Here is an 18,352-nt window from a genome sequence, read left to right on the forward strand (position 1 = left end):
TAAACGATCTGTGCGTCCTCTCTCCATATGAAAAAAGCATTTTATATTACTGTTATAACAGGTTAGCAGAAATATCTTAAAAGTGTCTTAACGTTTTGTCTACCCTGCCCCCTAATAAGCTTACCAAGTACTTTGTGGATTCACATGATCTTCAGAACAGCTCCATCTGCTATTACTATGTTCCTCTTAAAGTTTCTTGCGGAGAGTGAGAAACCAGTGAGTGAAGGAGCAGGGATTTGAACCCAGGCAGTTTGGCTCTGCACTCTCTAAACCAGGGTGACACTAAGGATTTGCTTGAAAAGAAGAAGGTATTATGGGGCTCCTGGGTGGCTCCGTTGGTCAGGCGACTGCCTTCAGCTCAGGTCATGATCCTGGAGTCCTGCATCAGGCTCCCTGCTCGGTGGGCGGCCTACTGCTCCCTCTGCCTGCTGTTCTGCCTGCTTGTGCTCTCTCCCTCTCTGATTCTCTCAAATAAACAACCTTCAAAAAAAAAAAAAAAAGTAGATAAAATCAGGCATCAAATCACTACTACGTATACAAATGTCAATGATGTAAAACCCTAAATAAAAGCCTTTTTATGTTTTCTGGAGTTTAACCTTAACAATGTATATGTCCTAGAAGTTAACCTTTTTCAGTACCACTGAGACTTTGGAGATGTTTAAAGCAAGGAAATATGTACAAAATCGTTTTGGAAATTAATAATGACCTCTATTTCAAAATAACACAAGAACAACAAAACAATATGCTTATGAAACATTGTGGTCTGGTGAAAGCTATCTCCTTTCGCCCTGCCTCTGCCTTCCCAGGATAAGCAGGAGTCATAATCTCTTTGCCAAGAAGGCACTGATTTTTCTTTGGATCCTTCAAAAAGACACCAAGGAATCAGATTCAAAATGCTGCATTTAGGTTCTAGTAGATCACGGAACTAAGATTTTTAAGCAACTGAAGAGTGGCCTACAAAAGACGTCTCCCTCATCAACCTCTTACCAGGAAGAAATTTATTTAAAACAAAAAATTCCTTGACATTCCATGGAATATGGAAATATGTATTCATATTTGATTGAACTGTAACTTACATACAGAAAAGCATGCAGCTAGATAACATTATGTATAACCCAGGTAAATATCACATAGGTCCAGCAGGGTCCAGAACACCAGTTTGTAAAATGTTTTCAGTGGTTATACACACTTTTTAAAAAATTTGGTGGAGAGGGAGTTTCTCCAAAGCCCAAGCCAGCAGCCTGCAGAGGTCATTCTGATGAGACCAGAGGCTTCACTCCATCACCTGGAATGACACAAAGTTGCTAAATGTGTCAGCATGATAGAGCCTCTAAGAAAAAAAATGGCTCACGCTGATGTGTGTTTGATTCTTACATTTGATATTCACAATAACTTTGAAGAGGTCTGTACCTTTAACGAAGTTTGACATTCAGTTTGAAACCATCTCTGATGTACATTTTTATGAGAAACATGTGGAGAATTTGCTCAACATAACACAGGTCAAAATGCTACGATACTTAGTGATCTTGACATTTCCCTGGAATAATAAAGACCAATTTTCCTTAACACTGAACAGGAAGTGTATAGTTTAGTCACTCAAAATAAATATTCTTGGAATACTTTAACTGCTTCACAGAGGTATTTGTTTTATGTTAGGGTAGGAATTAATAATTTGGTGACTGATAGCAGGCAGTTACTGGCTGGTTTGCAGAAAAACTTGGAGAACCCATCTCTGAAACATTTTATGTGTAATTGTTGCTAGAAAAGAGAAAAAGAGGCAAAAAGAAGTGCAATTAGACTAATCACTGAGTGTCCCCAGTATGAGGGGTTTTTTTGAAGATTTTGTTTGTTTATTTGTCAGAGAGCACAAGCAGGCAGAGTGGCAGGCAGAGGCAGAGGGAGAAGCAGGCTCCCTGCTGAGCCCAATGCGGGAGTCAATCCCAGGACCCTAAGATCATGACCCAAGCTGAAGGCAGCCACTAAACCGGCTGAGCCACCCAGGCGTCCCCCCAGTATGAGTCTGACACTATATAACCAAGAACCCACTAGACTCAAGCATGCTGAACCCTCCACACTCCATTCCTGCGCTGAGACCAGCATCCATCAGACAGACCCCAGGCTGCCCAGGACATATCACAGATGCTGGGCCAGATTCCCTGGGACACTGGATCTGAGACTGTGCTCAAGACCATGTCAGTCAGAACGGACCAAAAGGAGACAGTGCATTGATACCTGATTTGCATCTAATTTTTGACCTTTCTGGACCGCAGACCACAACGCTCCTGTCTCACCTGATCCACCAGCTCTGTCAGCCCCCACTCTCAGGAAAAAGCCCATCCCAGTGAGCTCCGATTGTGCCAGAGCTTCCAGAAATTTCGCAACAAGAAGTAAAGCCCCTCCAGATTTCCTACAACCTTGGGCCACCCCTGCTTTTCTTCATGTACCCGCAACCCCCCACCCCCACTTTACCTTGGTATCCAAGTCCTGCTCACTACTTTCTGTATCTCTCTCAAATCAGTCCTCCCTCTGCAGCTTCAGATCAGGCCCTTAGCATTTCTCAGCTAAAACTATTCAACAACCTCTGGGCTGATCTCCTGCCATCAGTCTCAGACCACTCCAAGCCTCTCTCCCTAGAGCGGTCATAGTGTCTTCCTACCCCAGAGCTGACCATCTCACTCCTTCGATTCCAGTCCTATGATGCTTAATAGCTGTAGGAAAAAGTTCCAACCTGCCCTCCTAGACCTCACACCTCAGACCTTTTAGGACACAGCATCTGCCTGCCTTCCCAGACTCCACTCCTCAAAACATACCCACCACACTGAGCTACTTGCCATGCTGAACATAACCTGTTCTTTCCTGCCTCTGAGCTTCTAGGCATGTTCCCCAGTGGCTCAGCGAACTGAGACTAGACTTGGAGAAATCTTCCTTGCTGCCCCCATCCCATACAAGTCCCCCCGCCAAAGTCAACCGATCCCATTCTCTAGACCGTCGGCCTCTGATGGGAATGATACTCTGCTCTCATTGTGTTTCTCTCGGGGTTGCCCCTCTGAGCACAGGGCCAGGGCAGAGCCTGGAACAGCCACTGGCCCAGCGCTGGTGAACTGAACAGGTGCAGCACGGAAGCATAAGGACAGTGCTCCCCAGTCTCCTTGACGTTGGATGTTTTCGTGGGGCCAAAACTGAGATCATCTAGTGCTCACCCAGCAGGCTCATCCACTCCAAACTCAGTATCCCAAATGAATTTCCTGTTTCCTTCAGGGACAGCTCACATGTGTGATGGCATCCTGACGCCCATCCTGAGCATGGGATTAATCCAAAGAACGAGACAGTGACAATGGCGTTACTTTATTGGTACAAGGTGCTCAGCATCTCTGCACACCATCCGAAGAAAGAGCTACAGAAGGGAGAGGAAAGGTGCTTTGCGGCACCAGGAACAAAAACTGGTAGTAGTCAAAGAGGTGGGTGTCACAGAGAGAAAGAGTTCAGCACAGTGTGAAGGAAAGAAATGTCTACAGTCAAAGCTTTCCAAAAATGAAGCCAACTTCTTAGCAGCTGGTGATTTCGCAGAAACTGTTCCACCTGAAGCTGGGATTGACCTTAGTGTTGGGGATCTGATTCCTCCAGCAGGTGGCCGTTAATGGCCCTCTAGAACAGACAGTCTAAGATTCCAGCATGGCCATGCAAGCAGATGGGTCCAAACCTTCAAGAAAGATCTTTTTCCTCACATCCTCGCTCCCGGAAAAAAAATGTGCTGTGTCTTTGAAGTCGGCTAGCATGATGAGATACTGACAGCCAAGATCCAGCCAACTCCAGAGACCTCAGAGTCAAAGAGACGAATTTACAAGGCTCCTTTCGGTGTTTATGCATGAGGCGAGAGAGAAGTCACAGCCTGCCAGACACGTTAGACCGGCTCATCTTTACATCAGGCAGTAGTTAATGCTCCAAAAAAGAAAGTGTCTACTTTCTGAAAATTCTAGCCATGCATCCAGAACTGCTCCTTCACCATCTGCTGTGTCGCAGGGGCGGGGGAGCTCGAGGTGGCGGACGTGCTGGGTGCCCCACGTATAGCCCTCCGCTGTGAGGGGCAAGATGCCCCTTGGCTCAGTGAGGCAATCCCCATGCAGTTGCTGTACTTGGCATCTCCTCCCGTCCCTACAGCTTTCCCTGCCACCCGGCAAAAGAGAGCAGTTAAAGAGGTTACACCAGAAAAAACCAGGACATCCATAAAAATATCTTAACTGAAGGAAAAAAACAGTTTGATTATTTTTTTTAATTTAAATTCAATTACTTAACATAGAATGTATTATTAGTTTCAGAGGTAGAAGTCAGTGATTCATCAGTCTTCTATAATACCAGGGCTCATTACATCAGCCCTCCGTAATGTCCATCACCCAGTTACCCCATCTCCCCACCTCCTCCCAACAATTTGTTTATTAATCCAGTATTTCTCACCTGAAAAATATTAGTTGAGCCTCTACTATGTGCCAGGCAATGATCTAGTTAAGGAAATACATTTAAAGAACACAGACTAGGGGCGCCAAGGTGTCTCAATTAAGTGTCCAAATCTTTTTTTTAAAGATTTTATTTATTTATTTGACAGAGAGATTACAAGTAGGCAGAGAGGCAGGCAGAGAGAGAGGAAGGGAAGCAGGTTCCCCGAGAGCAGAGAGTCTCATGTCGGACTTGATCCCAGGACCCTGGGATCATGACCTCCCAGGGGAGCCTGCTTTCTTCTCTTTCTCTGCCTGCCTCTCTGCCTGCTTGTGATCTCTATCTGTCAAACAAATAAATAAAATCTTAAAATTTAAAAAAAAAACTGCAAAGAAAAAATATCTTGGGGTGCCTGGGTGGCCCAGTCAGTTAAGCATCTGACTCTTGGTTTCAGTTCTGCTCATGATCTTAGGGTCGTGAGACTGAGTCCTGTGACAGGCTCCGTGCTGAGCATGGAGACTTATTATTTTTAAAAAATTATTATTATTTTTTAATTAACTTCAAGTAATTAACATACCATGTATTATTAGTTTCAGAGTTAGAGTTCAATGATTCATCAGTTTCATCAGAACACCCAGTGCTCATCACATCAAGGGCCTCCCTAATACCTGTCACCCAGTGACCCATCCTCCCACCCCCTTCCCCTCCGGCAACCTTCCATTTGTTTCCGATGATCGAGAGACTCTTATGGGGACACCTGGGTGGCTCAGTGGGTTAAGCCTCTGCCTTCGGCTCAGGTCATGGTTTCAGGTCCTGGGATCGAGCCCCGCATCAGGCTCTCTGCCCAGCGGGGAGCCTGCTTCCCCCTCTCTCTCTGCCTGCCTCTCACCTCCTTGTGATCCCTCTCTATCTCTGTCAAATAAATAAATAAAATCTTTTTTTTTTTTTTTTAAAGAGTCTCTTATGGTTTGTCTCCCTCTCTGATTTCATCTTGTTTTATTTGTCCCTCCCTTCCCCTGTGCTCCTGTTTTGTTTCTTCAATTCCACACATGAGTGAGATCATATGATAATTGTTTTTCTCTGGCTAACTTATTTCCCTCAGCATAATACTTTCCAGTTCAATGCATGGACCCTTCTGAAGGTTCTCTCTTTCCCTCTCTGTCTGGCCCTCCCCCGCCCCCCCAAAAAACAACAACAAAAATCTTGTCCTAAGGATTTTCCCCAGAAACAAATTGGGACTAGCCCAAGCTCTCTGCGTGGAGGTGGACTGAGCTGCTATAAATAAATGTGGAAACACGTGTCCCGCAGCCCCTGAGTGTTGCTCTAATAGGCTTTATCCCCCCTCTGCTCTTGCCTTGTGGCCTTGTATTATCTGAGTGTCAAATGTTCCTATGACCATTGTGTGGCCTGGATTCAAGCCCAGCTCCCTGGGCAATGCCCGCCAGGACTCGCTCATCCTCCGAGCTCCCTTAAAGGAGCCTGAAAGGGCTGTGACCCCCTGCGGGAGGAAGAGGAGTCCTCGCGTCTCTTGACACAGGTGGGCAGCCAGACACACAGAACACGTGGGCCTCTTCCACCCACCCAACACCCAGTGTCAGTTATGAAAATAGGGACAAGGATGATGAACAGAGATTGCACCCTTCCAAGTGCTGAGCCCTTACTCGTTAAATTGTCCCCTTTTGTTCACACCACAACCCTACAACGTGGGCAGGAGAGGGCTATTGTAGGACAAATACTGTGCATTTCCCAAGGTCACACAGTCGGTAGTGGCCTGGCCAGGAGGTCAGCCCAGTTGCACTTGAACGCAAAGCCCAGGCATTTCACCACAGGCTGTGTATTTCCTTTTGGATTCACACACAGTCTACAAAACAAAACATGGAAGAGAAGGACCGTCAAACTTTGTGTCTACTTCTTCATTTCATCACCAGCCTGCCTGACTCTTTGGGATAAATCTCCTTTTTCTCAACTTCAGATGAAATAGATACATAAAGAAAAAGCAAGGAAACACACCATGACCGCATGATTATTTCACATCTTTAAAAATAATCACTTGGGGCACCTGGGTGGCTCAGTGGGTTAAAGCCTCTGCCTTCAGCTCGGGTCATGATCCCAGGGTCCTGGCAAGCCCCGCATCAGGCTTTCTGCTCAGCGGGGAGCCTGCTCCCCCCCCCCCCCGCCCCTGTCTCTCTGCCTACTTGTGATCTCTGTCTGTCAAATAAATAAATAAAATCTTTAAAAAATAAAAAATAAAAATAATCACTTTGGGGAGGCGCCTGGGTAGCTCAAGTCTTGATCTTAGCTCAGGTCACAATGTCTGGGTTGTGAGTTCAAGCCCCAGCTGGGCTCTGCACTGGGTGTGGAACCTACTTTAAAATAAAATAAAATAAATCACTTTGGCATAACCAAGCAGACAAATGAAAGTAGCTCAGTGGTTTCTGCTTCTCATCCTGTTTTCTCTTCATTTACTTTTACTTCATCTCATTCTAACTTGAAGTCAGAGGAGGATCTGGTTTATTTTCAGGAATACAATGCAGACACCTTGTCCAGCCATATTGCTGCCTGAAATGTTACGAGTGGAGGAGAATTTCATGGGCGGGGTGACACTGAAATGTGGATGCCCCTTACAAAGGTGTAAGAGGCTGAACCACAGAGGACCACGGACACCTGAGAAGCGGGAATTCGTAAGCCAAAGGCGATTCACAGGGCAGATCAGAGACCGGAAGACGAGGGCCTGGAAGGGATGAAAAAGTATGAGGTCAAGACATTGTGGAATTTGGGAAAAAAAGTGGTGGGAAGAAAAAACAAAAGGAGGTGGGATGAGGCCATTACACTGAAGAGAGAAAAAACATGCTCTCTAGTATCAACCAGGTAACAATAAGAAGTGTCCTTCTTTTTCCTAATATTAAAGCTGCTATTGTATTACCTCATTCTGTGGAAAACTCATGGCCAAATAAGGTATCCGTGTGCTGGGAGTTGATACCGAGTGATTTTATATCGATGTGATTTTTTTTAGCTCTGCAGAAGCATCCTCAGAACTTCCTGCGTTTATTTTCACGAGAAGCAGCAAGAGCTTAGCTGGCACCCTGCGAGTCAAAAGAAGGGGGTTTCCATCCAACTTTGATTTATGGTCCACAAAGATGCCAATTTCCTGTTTTTGCAGCACTGCGGAAAACTTTCCCAAATATAATCTGATATGCAACAAAGCCTCCTAACAGATGTGAAGATACGGGGAAGGCTCCAAAGCAGACAGTGGGTAAGCACTGTTTTAATCTTAAGGAAGGGACTTCGGCAAAAATTGGGACTGCACATAGTTTTATGTTTGAACACACTTAATTATAATTACAGGGGAATAGGGAAACTCAAAGCCTGCTTGTCTTGTAATCGGTTCATGAAATACTGGTTATTAATTCTGTATGTTTGCTTCTGAGCTCTCGCAGCCCAATAACAGCGCATTGTCTCCCTTCTGTCTCTCCGTCGGGGACTTCTCAAGGGGTCGGGGACGGACACCAGCTCCTGTCGTCCCATCAGTGCCAACATGGGCGTCTATGACTTCAGGGGCACGGGTTTTCAGGCTTCCTTTAGCACCCCCCATTGGGAGTGTGGATGTGGGGGAAGGGAACAGCAGTGGCTTTGCAAATATGGGGCGAGGAGCCCATCTCACATCGGTATTTCTGGGGACATCCCAGAGAAACCCTCAGGCTCCCAGAGAGAGCTGCACGCTCTCCAAACCAGCTAGGGTTTTGTCCCCAGGCTGGTGAATCTTGCTCTCCATCTTTTGCGTACGATTTCAGACATGTACTTTCTTGAGCAGAGGAGAATAAATACATAAACTATTTATCTATCCCTCGTCAGGAGCTTAAGGGAGCAGAGGTCCAGGTCCCGCCCAGATGCCCAAAGGCAGAGATCCTTCCTTTCTCCCTCCTTCCTTCCTTCCTAGTGAATGGCTGTGCTCTCCGAGAGAAAACAAAGCTTACAAAAGATCAGTCACAAATCTCACAGGATAAACAAAACACACATCCAGTCCCCAGAGTGTAATGTGCCATCACATGGCTCTAATCACATGAAAAAGAATGAGAAGTCTCCTGAATGCTCCATGTTTCTTCCACATGGAGTTTTGGGTGGCCAAGCTCTCCACCAGGGACCCAAGCCTGCTCACAACTTTAGCTTCTTTCAACTCAATACCTACTCGCAGTAGGTGCTCAGTAAACATTTCTTGGACTGAGTCAACTATTTCATTGCTTTTCTTAGGTTTAACGTATCTTTGAAAACATAAACAACTTAAAAAGCAGTATGAATGATCTATCTTTCCCCTTGAGAAAAGAATACACGTCCTGATTTGTATGAAAATCTATCTCTTCATTTCTCTTATAACTGCTTTCAAAGAGAATCCAACAGTCAAAAATTGTCCTTTCACTGATAATTTCAGTGTCAACAGATTCTTGCTTATCCAAGATAAAGAAACTATGACTTAGAAAATGATTCTGGGAATGCCTGAGTGGCTCAGTCTTTTAAGCATCTGCATTAAGCTCAGGTCATGATCCCAGGGTCCTGAGATCGAGTCCTGCATCAGTCTCCTTGCTCAGTGGGGAGCCTGCTTCTCCCTCTGTCTGCTGCTTCCTCTGCTTGTGATTTCTCTCTCTCTCAGTCTCTCTCTCTCTGATAAATAAATAAATAAATAAATAAATAATAGAATGTTTACAAAAAGAAAGAGAACGAAAATGATTCTGAAAGCCATTACCTCCCCAAAGATGAAAACCTACTTGATTCTGTCTTGTCTATTAATTCACCATGAATGTTCACACTGTTTGAAAATTAAAGCAAGCAACAACCTTGCACTTAAGATACAAATGCTATTAGCTTTGTAAACAACATAGTTCTTATGTAAGTGAGTATGTTCTTTGGTCACTCTTTGACCTGGAGGTCCAAGTGAGAAATACCTGATTTTTTTCCAAATTTAATATCACTTCATCACACATAAATTGTGAGACATGCCATTATTATATGTTCTGTTAAAAAGGAAACATGCTTCTGATATCATTGAAAGATAGATCCTGACTCAAAAGAAGTTCAGTTGTGAAGAGGTAGGTCTTTGAAGTCACTAGCCTGGCTACAGGTTTATCATTCAAGAGCTAGAAGCCCAAATCCTTGGACCATGGAAGAGTCAGCACTGAGCACTCCGCCTGTGACTAGCTGCATTCAATATAAAATTACTGATGGATTTGTCTGAGGGCCTCTATACTTATTTCTTATAATAATATATTTCTCACTATATATAAATATATATATACTTACTATATATAAATATATATTTATAATATTAATATAGTATCATATTTCTTATTATTAATTATTAATATATTTTCTTATTTATTTATTCAACAGACATTTCTTTGTACCTGATATATGTGTTAGACACCATTCCTGCCCTCAAGGACTTAGAGTCTAGAAATCTATGACTTTAGGTGAGGCCAGGGCTCACTATGAGCCAAATACAGCAAGACCTGCTTTTGTAAACTTCTGTTGCAACACAAGCACGCAAATGTAGGTATCGCTCACTCTCACACTATAATGGCTGGGTACTTGCAACAAAGCACGCAAAGCCTGAAATATTTGCCATCTTGTCTTTTTCTTTTAAAGATTTTATTTATTTATTTGACAGACAGAGATCACAAGTAGGCAGAGACGTAGGCAGAGAGGGTGAGGGGAAGCAGGCTCCCCACTGAGGAGAGAGCCCGATGTGGGGCTCGATCCCAGGACCCTGAGACCATGACCTGAGCAGAAGGCAGAGGCTTAACCCACTGAGCCACCCAGGCACCCCGACATCTTGTCTTTTAGAAAGCGTTTGCTGATCCCTGGTTTAGGCTCATGGTTTGGTACCATACCTCTGTCATTTTAAAAAAAAGTCTTCACATTTGAAACAAATATCTAATCAGTTCAGAGTGGCACAGACTTCCAAGTCTAAGAAAGAAAATGGGAGGGGCGCCTGGGTGGCTCAGTGGGTTGGGCCTCTGCCCTCGGCTCAGATCATGGTCTCAGGGTCCTGGGATTGAGCCCCACATCGGGCTTTTGCTCAGTGGGGAGCCTGCTTCCCACCCCCCTCTCTCTGCCTACTTGTGATCTCCGCCTGCCTCTCAGCCTACTTGTGATCTGTCAAATAAATAAATAAAATCTTTTAAAAAATAATAAATAAAATCTTTTAAAAAAGAAAGAAAGAAAGAAAATGGGAGACAAAGCAAAAAAACACAGGATAGAATCATAGTAGAGAACAAACAGGAGTGATTAATTAAGAACTTTCTGTTCTCTCTTCTTCATGCTTCTATCATGTGTATTCTGAGTATTATATGAATATTGGTAAGGAAGGAACACTCTATGAAGCTGACAACGTTGCAGGTTTCCTTTGTTTTTGTTTTCGTTTTTATTTTATTTTTATTATTTATTTTTTAAATTAACATATAATGTAATGTAACGTTGCAGTTTATTAGCAACTCTGGCATTCAGTTTTACAAAGAACGAGTTGAGCACGTGCAGGCACCATCAGATTTAATGACAATGACTTGAGCCGTTCCCCAATAATCTTCATCACTGATACCCCTGTTCGTGCTCTCATTCATTCCTACACTCAGCCAAGATTTACTCTGCAGTTACTGTATGCTAACCTGTGCTGGTGACTCGGGAATATAGCAGTGAACAAAACAAATCCTTTACTGTCATGGAGTTTGAATTTGAGTGGGAAGAGACAAAAATAGGTAAAAATGATAAATATGTTCTACGTCAAGGAGGGGTGAAAAGGACCAAGATAAAACTAAGCAGAATGGGGCGATAGAAAAAGATAGTGGTGGGGAAAGGTGGGAGGTATGTGGTCAGGGAAGGATTCTGCCATGGGCGAGAAACCCAAAGAAAGCAGGATCAAGCCATCTGGGAAGTCTGCCCACAATGGGAATGATAGGGGCAAAGGCCCTGAGGCAGAAGCATCACTGGCTGGGCTGGAGAAACCGCCAGGCCTCTATGCAGGAACACAACAGTGATCTGGGACAAGTATGCCAGAAGGAGGAAGTTGGAGAGGATGGGGGGAGGGGAGGGGTCTTTCAGGCCCCGAGGAAGAGGTCAGTGTCCTTCCTAGTGAGATTAGAAGCCGTCGGAGGATGGCATGATCTGACAACAGAGTGGAGAGCAGACTGTTGGGGAGTAAAGTGGAGGTAGTTAAGAAGTTAGGAGGCTCTTGTAATAATTCAGGCAAGAGATGAAGGTGGCTTGGATTAGAACACTCCTGGAAGGGGGACCTGGCTGGTTCAGCCGGTAAAACATGTGGCTCTTGATCTCAGGGGTCATGAGTTCAAGCCCCACATTACTTTAGAAAAAAATAAATAAATAAAGAGCAGTATTGGGAAATGTGGTGAGATGCGGTCAGGGCCTGGATACCTTCCAAAGGTAACGTCTACAGGATTTACTGGTGGATTGGATGTGAAGTTTAAAAAAAAAAAAAAAAGAAGAAGCAAGGAAGTTCACTCACTCCTCGTTATGAACAAATGGCATTTCCTCAATCCTTTATAAAATTTGGATAAATGTATCTTTAGAAATATTACATGTTAACTTGGTAACATAATCTAAGCAAAAGAATGTGTTGTCATGCAGATAAAATTTCAAGACAAATTACCTAGCTCCCTTTCCAAGCAGTGGTCTTCCTTATGCCCCTCCTTGGAGGAAACTTAGTTTATTAGTCATACTTCATTCATCCGTGTAGTCTCATGTCCTCTTTACAGAGAGAAATTTCTTGTATCTCCAATAGTATCAAATGTCAATGATAATTTATATTTTTTATTAAAAATTACTCCTACATTTAACATATGACAGTTTTAGTAAAAACATTTTTTTTCCAAAATAGCTTAGAATAGTATACTCTTGTTTCAGATAAAGGGTTAAAAATCTAAATTCCAGGAGTATTTTAAAAGAAACAAAATCCCCATTGCTTCCAGTTGTCTCTGGCAGTGCTTTTCAAACCTCAAGGTGCAAATAGTCACCTGGAGATCTTCATAAAATGCAGATTCCGATTCTCAGGTCTGGGATGGGGCTGACACTCTGCATTTCCAGCAAGCTGCCAGCTGGTGTAGATGCTACTGTCCTGGGATCACACTTCAGGGAGTAGAGACCTATAAACTAAGAAACGAGGCTAAGAGTAAATTAACTAGAAGATGTCGTCTTTAGGACAAGTGTAGAAATAGATAGGAATGATTTATTCAAGAAATACTTATTGAGTGCTGGTAAAGGATCTCACTGTGTATTAGGTGCTGGGGTTCAGAGATGGAAGCCAGTCTCACTGGTAAGGAATCTTCTGGTTTGATAAGGAGAAACTAGATAAATAAACAATTACAGCAGGCCTGGGTGCAGTGACAGATCGGCTCTTCGGGGACCCAGAGGAAGGGTGGGGCACAAGGGGGTGGGGTGAGGAGACTTGTGAGTCTTGAAATACACAGAAGGAATAGGACACAGAAGGGAAAGACATCCCTGATGGAAAAAGTGCAGGGACACAGACATGGCCCTGGTGGCTCATAAATCCCTCTGTAATTGCAAATTCTTCGGTGTGACTGGAACTCAAGTGCGTGTGGGGGAGGGTGGAAAATGAGGCAGAGGGTGGGCAGCAGGGAGGACCAGAAGGCTGGGGGAGCCTGAAGGTGTTGAAGGGTATTCAAAGAGGATCAGGTTTGCCTATTGAAGAGACCTTGGGATGGGGGAGGGAGCAGGGGAGGCTGGTGGGAGGTCAGGGAGGGGGGCAGGTAGGGGAGTGGGGGACAGGAAGCAGGCACAGGTGCTCTTAGGACCACTGAAACCCAGACAGGTTCTTTCTAACTTGGGACTTAAAATGTACACATTTCCAAGCAAACAGTCCCTTTCTGTGAACTTGATAGCCTGAAAAGTTCACACAGTGAAGGCTCTGGAATACAATTAGCATATCAGGGATCTGCAAATTGTCATCTACCTAGTGCTTGAAAGAAGTCTAATCTCCAAAGACAAATATTTTCAAGCGAACACAAGTAATTTGCCCTGTAAAACTGAGGGTAAATTTCAAAATCATCTCTGCCCTCAAAAATCACAACTTCCAAATGGATGAATAAAATTCAAGGTGAGGGGGCGCCTGGGTGGCTCAGTTGTTAAGTGTTAAGTTGTTAAGTGTCTGCCTTGGGCTCCCAAGGTCCTGGGATCGAGCCCTGCATCATAATCATCACCATCATCATCATCATTATCGGGCTCCCTGCTCAGCGGGGAGCCTGCTTCTCCCTCTCACTGTCTCAGTCTCTGTCAAATAAATAAATAAAATCTTTTAAAAAAAATTCAAGTTGGTGTAAAACGGTATCTTTCTGCCTGCCTTCTTCATAACGCTGGGTAGCCAGGAGGTGGCCCTGTGGGTGATCAGGTACCAGCGGGTGGGGCCCCTTGGGGCTTGCGGTTGTGCGAGCACCAGCCACATCCTCTAAAAATGGCCTACAGTTCAGCAAACCCGGCCTGGGTGAAACCCCGTTGGCACTTGAGTCGCCGTATGAATTCCTGTGAATTTTCCGTGCGATGCATTTGTAGGAAGGCAAAGAATTCCGATTTCCAAGACTGACATCTGCCTCCCAAATTAGAAGTGAGAGAGAGACAAATTCGGCAGGCGAGTGGTCAATATCCCGAGGCCGTGTAATTTGTCTGCTACAGGACAGGAGCAGCCTTGGGAGGCAGAGGCCCAGAGGTTCCATCAGAAACCACTGTGTGGCCCCTGTGTCAAGAAGCCTGGCCACCGGGCACCTGAGTGGCTCAGTGGGTTAAGCCGCTGCCTTCGGCTCAGGTCATGATCTCAGGGTCCTGGGATCGAGTCCCGCATCAGGCTCTCCACTCAGCAGGGAGCCTGCTTCCTCCTCTCTCTCTCTGCCTGCCTCTCTGCCTACTTGTAATCTCTCTCTGTCAAATAAATAAATAAAATCTTTAAAAAAAAAAAAAAAAAAGAAGCCTGGCCACCTTGGGCTTTCATCCAACAGGGGGATATGGAGACTGTGGAGAGAAAGTCTAAATAAACATTGCACTGATGAAGAAATCAGACAGAGGCAAGTCGATGATAAGCTATTTTTAATATTTAATTAAACATTGAATATTAAATGTAATATGAAAAGACCCAAGCGCTGCCCACCCCCCACCCCGCGTACTGTTTTCCCTTGTGTTGAGGCCACATTAAAATTCCAAGTTGCAGTTAGAGTCTCTGCAAATAAGGAGAATGATAATAAAAAAATCTCAAGGTTATAAGAACAGTCTACATTGGCCAGGTATCCTCACCTCTCCTAATAAATTCAGGTTATCTGTTCATTTGACCTGCTTCTCAGAATAATCTGGAATGACTCAGGAAGCAGTAATCTTCCACCCCGTTTATAGAGAAGAAAACTGAAGTCCAAAAGGCAAGACACATGTACCAAATTACACAAAGCTAGGACTTTCTTACTCCCTATTCCTGGGTCTGGCAGTTCTAGACAAGTCTTAGGGCAAACATCCACTCCTAAACACGTCTGTGCTTTCAAAGTATAAACATATTCATAGCACCAAAAATACTGGCAATTTTTACTTATGTTTTCCCACAGGTGGCAGTTCCTGCTTAGACCTATTGGCTTCCACACTCCTGAAAGCCATTTCCTTTCTGAATCATAGCATAGTTGGCAACAGTTAACAAACAATTTAGAGAGTCTCTGTAAAAACACAGCCCTCTGTGCTAGGAAATAAGTATCCAGAAATATAAAGAGCATAGACCAATGGAAATGACTAGAACATTGGGAGATAAGGGCGGCCCAGCATAGGGCCTTATGTCACTGCCATGCCAACGTATTCTAGTTCCCTCCATCCAGACCCAGAGGAGGGGTCCCTGAAGACAGCCCAGATCTTAGAGGAGCCGAGCTGGGCTCGGGCTCACCTGCGGTTATGAGCCTGCGGTGCCTATATTCCTCCAGAGCAATAAGACAATAGGACATTTTGGGGCAGCTTCTTTTCATTCTCAGGCCACAGTCTTCTCTGAGTTCACAAATCCTTCTAGACCTTCTAGAAAGGCGAGTCCCTACACAACACACTCCCTGAGTCTTCAGACTTAGCAGGAAGGAAACTCCTTCCTCCCGTTCCTCTTTAAAACCTCGAGGTCCCAGGACCCCACCCCTCCCGTGGTTTCCAGTCTACGCGAGGGGCAGTTCTATGTGTCCACCCGGCTCAGCGGTAGCCAGTTACTTAAGTAGACACTGATCTGGGTGTTGCTGTAGTGAACATCCACCATTCGCTGACTTGAAGTAAAGAGATCATCCTTAATAATATGGGTGGGTGGGGCACCTGGGTGGCTCAGTGGGTTAAGCCTCTGCTTTTGGCTCAGGTCATGATCTCAGAGTCCTGGGATCAAGCCCTCTGTCGGGCTCTCTGCTCAGCAGGGAGCCTGCTTCCCCTCCCCCTCTCTCTGCTCACTTACTTGTGATCTCTCCCTCTCAGTCAATAAATAAACAAAATCTTAAAAAAATAATAATAATATGGGTGGGCTTCCTTCAATTCACTGAAAGACCTTAACAGCAAAAACTAAGGTTCCCGGGAAGAAGAAGAAATTCTGGCTCAAGATTGTTCTATCAACTCTGCCTGATCTCCCAGACTGCCAGGCAGCTCTACACATTTCAGACTTGTAGCCACTACAATGGGAGCAACTTCTTAAAATAAATCTCTTATGTGTGCAGGTGCGCATGCGTGTTTGTGTGTCCCACAATGCACGTACCGCCGGTGCTGGGAAGAAGGTTATCCTGCTGCTCTTTGTTGTCACGTTCAGAGCTTACTCATCCATGCAAAGACATCAAGGAAGCTACTGGGACAAAACCTGTGTCCCTCTGACACTTATCCTTCAGCTCTGCCACAGCTCCCTGGCTGAAGAGTGCAGTCCTCTACTGATGTCTCAGCCACTCCCCCACCTCCATGGAGACAGACCCTGGGGCCAAATCACAGGCTTCTTCATCCACAGCCACAGCCATGAGCACCTCCTCCTCGTACACGAGTCTCTCACCCTGCCTGGCCTCATATCCAGTGCCTACTTGACTCCCTTCCTGAGGTTAGATCTAGAGGGTCTCACACTCGTGTGTACAGATCCAATGGACACAGTCCTCCCTCTACGCTCAGTTCTCATCAGGAGTCCCCAAGTTCCAAGTATGGCACATCCCTCCATCCATTCATGCCAACCAAAACATAAAAACAAACAAACAAAAAACCCCTCCCCCTCATCTCCTTATTTCTGCCTCATTACTAAGATTTTCATAAATATTTCTCCAATGTGCCCATACATCTTCATCTCCCCCAACCCCGAGCCCAGTGTGGACTACCATTAACTCTCCAAACTGTGTCCTTTGCTACAAAGATGCCAGAATAATCTTTAAAATGCAAATCTGATCATCCTCTCCGATTATAAGACTTTAGTGGGTTTTATTGGAAGGAAAAGACCCTATCTCCTCTTCTGGGTCACCCCACACACCATGATTCCCCTCCATTCTGCCCCAGACACGCTGGCATCTCCCAGCGCCTTGAACTTGCCATGCTATCCACTCTACCTGAACGTCTATGTCTTCCTGCTTGTGTTAGGAAACCCCTATTCCTGTCCTATAGGTCTGCCGCTTTAGACCCTGGGGAAGGCAGGTTCCCAGATGGATTCAGAAGTGAGGAGATTTACCAGGGAAAGTTCTGTTTGTAGAGAAAGTCTCAGCCAGGTCATGAGGATAAGCAGTCTGGGGAGAATGTGGCCTTGGCACGAATATTATGTTGGATCCCAAAGGTGCAGCCTCTAGAGGATGTCAGCCAACTGCTCTTCTTACAACAAGCTCTCCCTTGAAGGGAGAGCTCCGTGACACGCCTCCAAGACAGCCACAGATCTCAGGGCAAACTCTGCTCATTTTTCAGCAAAAACATTTTCCTGTACTTTAAGTTGATTCCTTAGATTACTACAGATTACTAGAGACAGATATATCAACATTTTAAAGATTCTTGACTCATCACAATTCCCAATCACTGCAAAAAGACTAAATTACTTTCACTATGCTATGTTTAATAAGATATGAAATTATACCAACATATTTTATAACATTTTGAAGAATAAAACTAAAAGGGATGTTGGGGGAGGGGACGCTTTGGAGGTAAGAGTAAATTGAGAAAAAGAAAATTTTGTTACATTCCATTTTCTAAAATTCTATAAAATACCAGTTTTATTACAGAAGGAAAAGAGCTATAAATATATGTGCTCACTGTTAAACAGAATTCCTCTTTTTTCTATTCAGTTTTCCTTATAAATAACAAACTCCAAACTAGAGATTGAAATAGACTAGAGATTGAAACAGAACACTTTTGTTTAAAAAAAAAAAAAAAGCACCTTATTTTATGTTCCCGCATAGGTGAGGAGATAAATATAATATAGTTCCTACCCTGGGGAGGTTCACATCCTAGCCAGAGAAAAAGACATATAATAACTAACCATATACTACAAAAAAATGAGCATAATAATAAAGTAATTGGAGATAAGAGAGGAATTTATTCAGCCAACATGGAGAGATAAAGAGAGAAAGAAGAAACAGAGAGATTCAAGGAACTGGCATACAAATTGGACTTTGAGGGATGAATAGGAGTTTTCCAAGCAAACGGTATTAACCAATACAGAATTTGTGCATGCAAAGGCATGGAGATATGACAAGTGTGGACAATGTTAGAGGGCGTGACTGCAAATGAGGTATTAAAGACAGGGTGTATCAGGTTTTGTTCTGGTATGCTAAGGTGTTTGCATTCTCCTCTGTTAACAATGCAAATGTAGAAAAGGGTTTTGAGGTGCTTTTTTTTCTTTTTTAGTTGAAATAAAGTTACATTCGTTTCAGATCTATAACAGGGATTCAACAATTACATACTTTAC

Source organism: Mustela nivalis (genome assembly GCF_964662115.1).
Source record: "Mustela nivalis genome assembly, chromosome: 16".
Taxonomy (NCBI): domain Eukaryota; kingdom Metazoa; phylum Chordata; class Mammalia; order Carnivora; family Mustelidae; genus Mustela; species Mustela nivalis.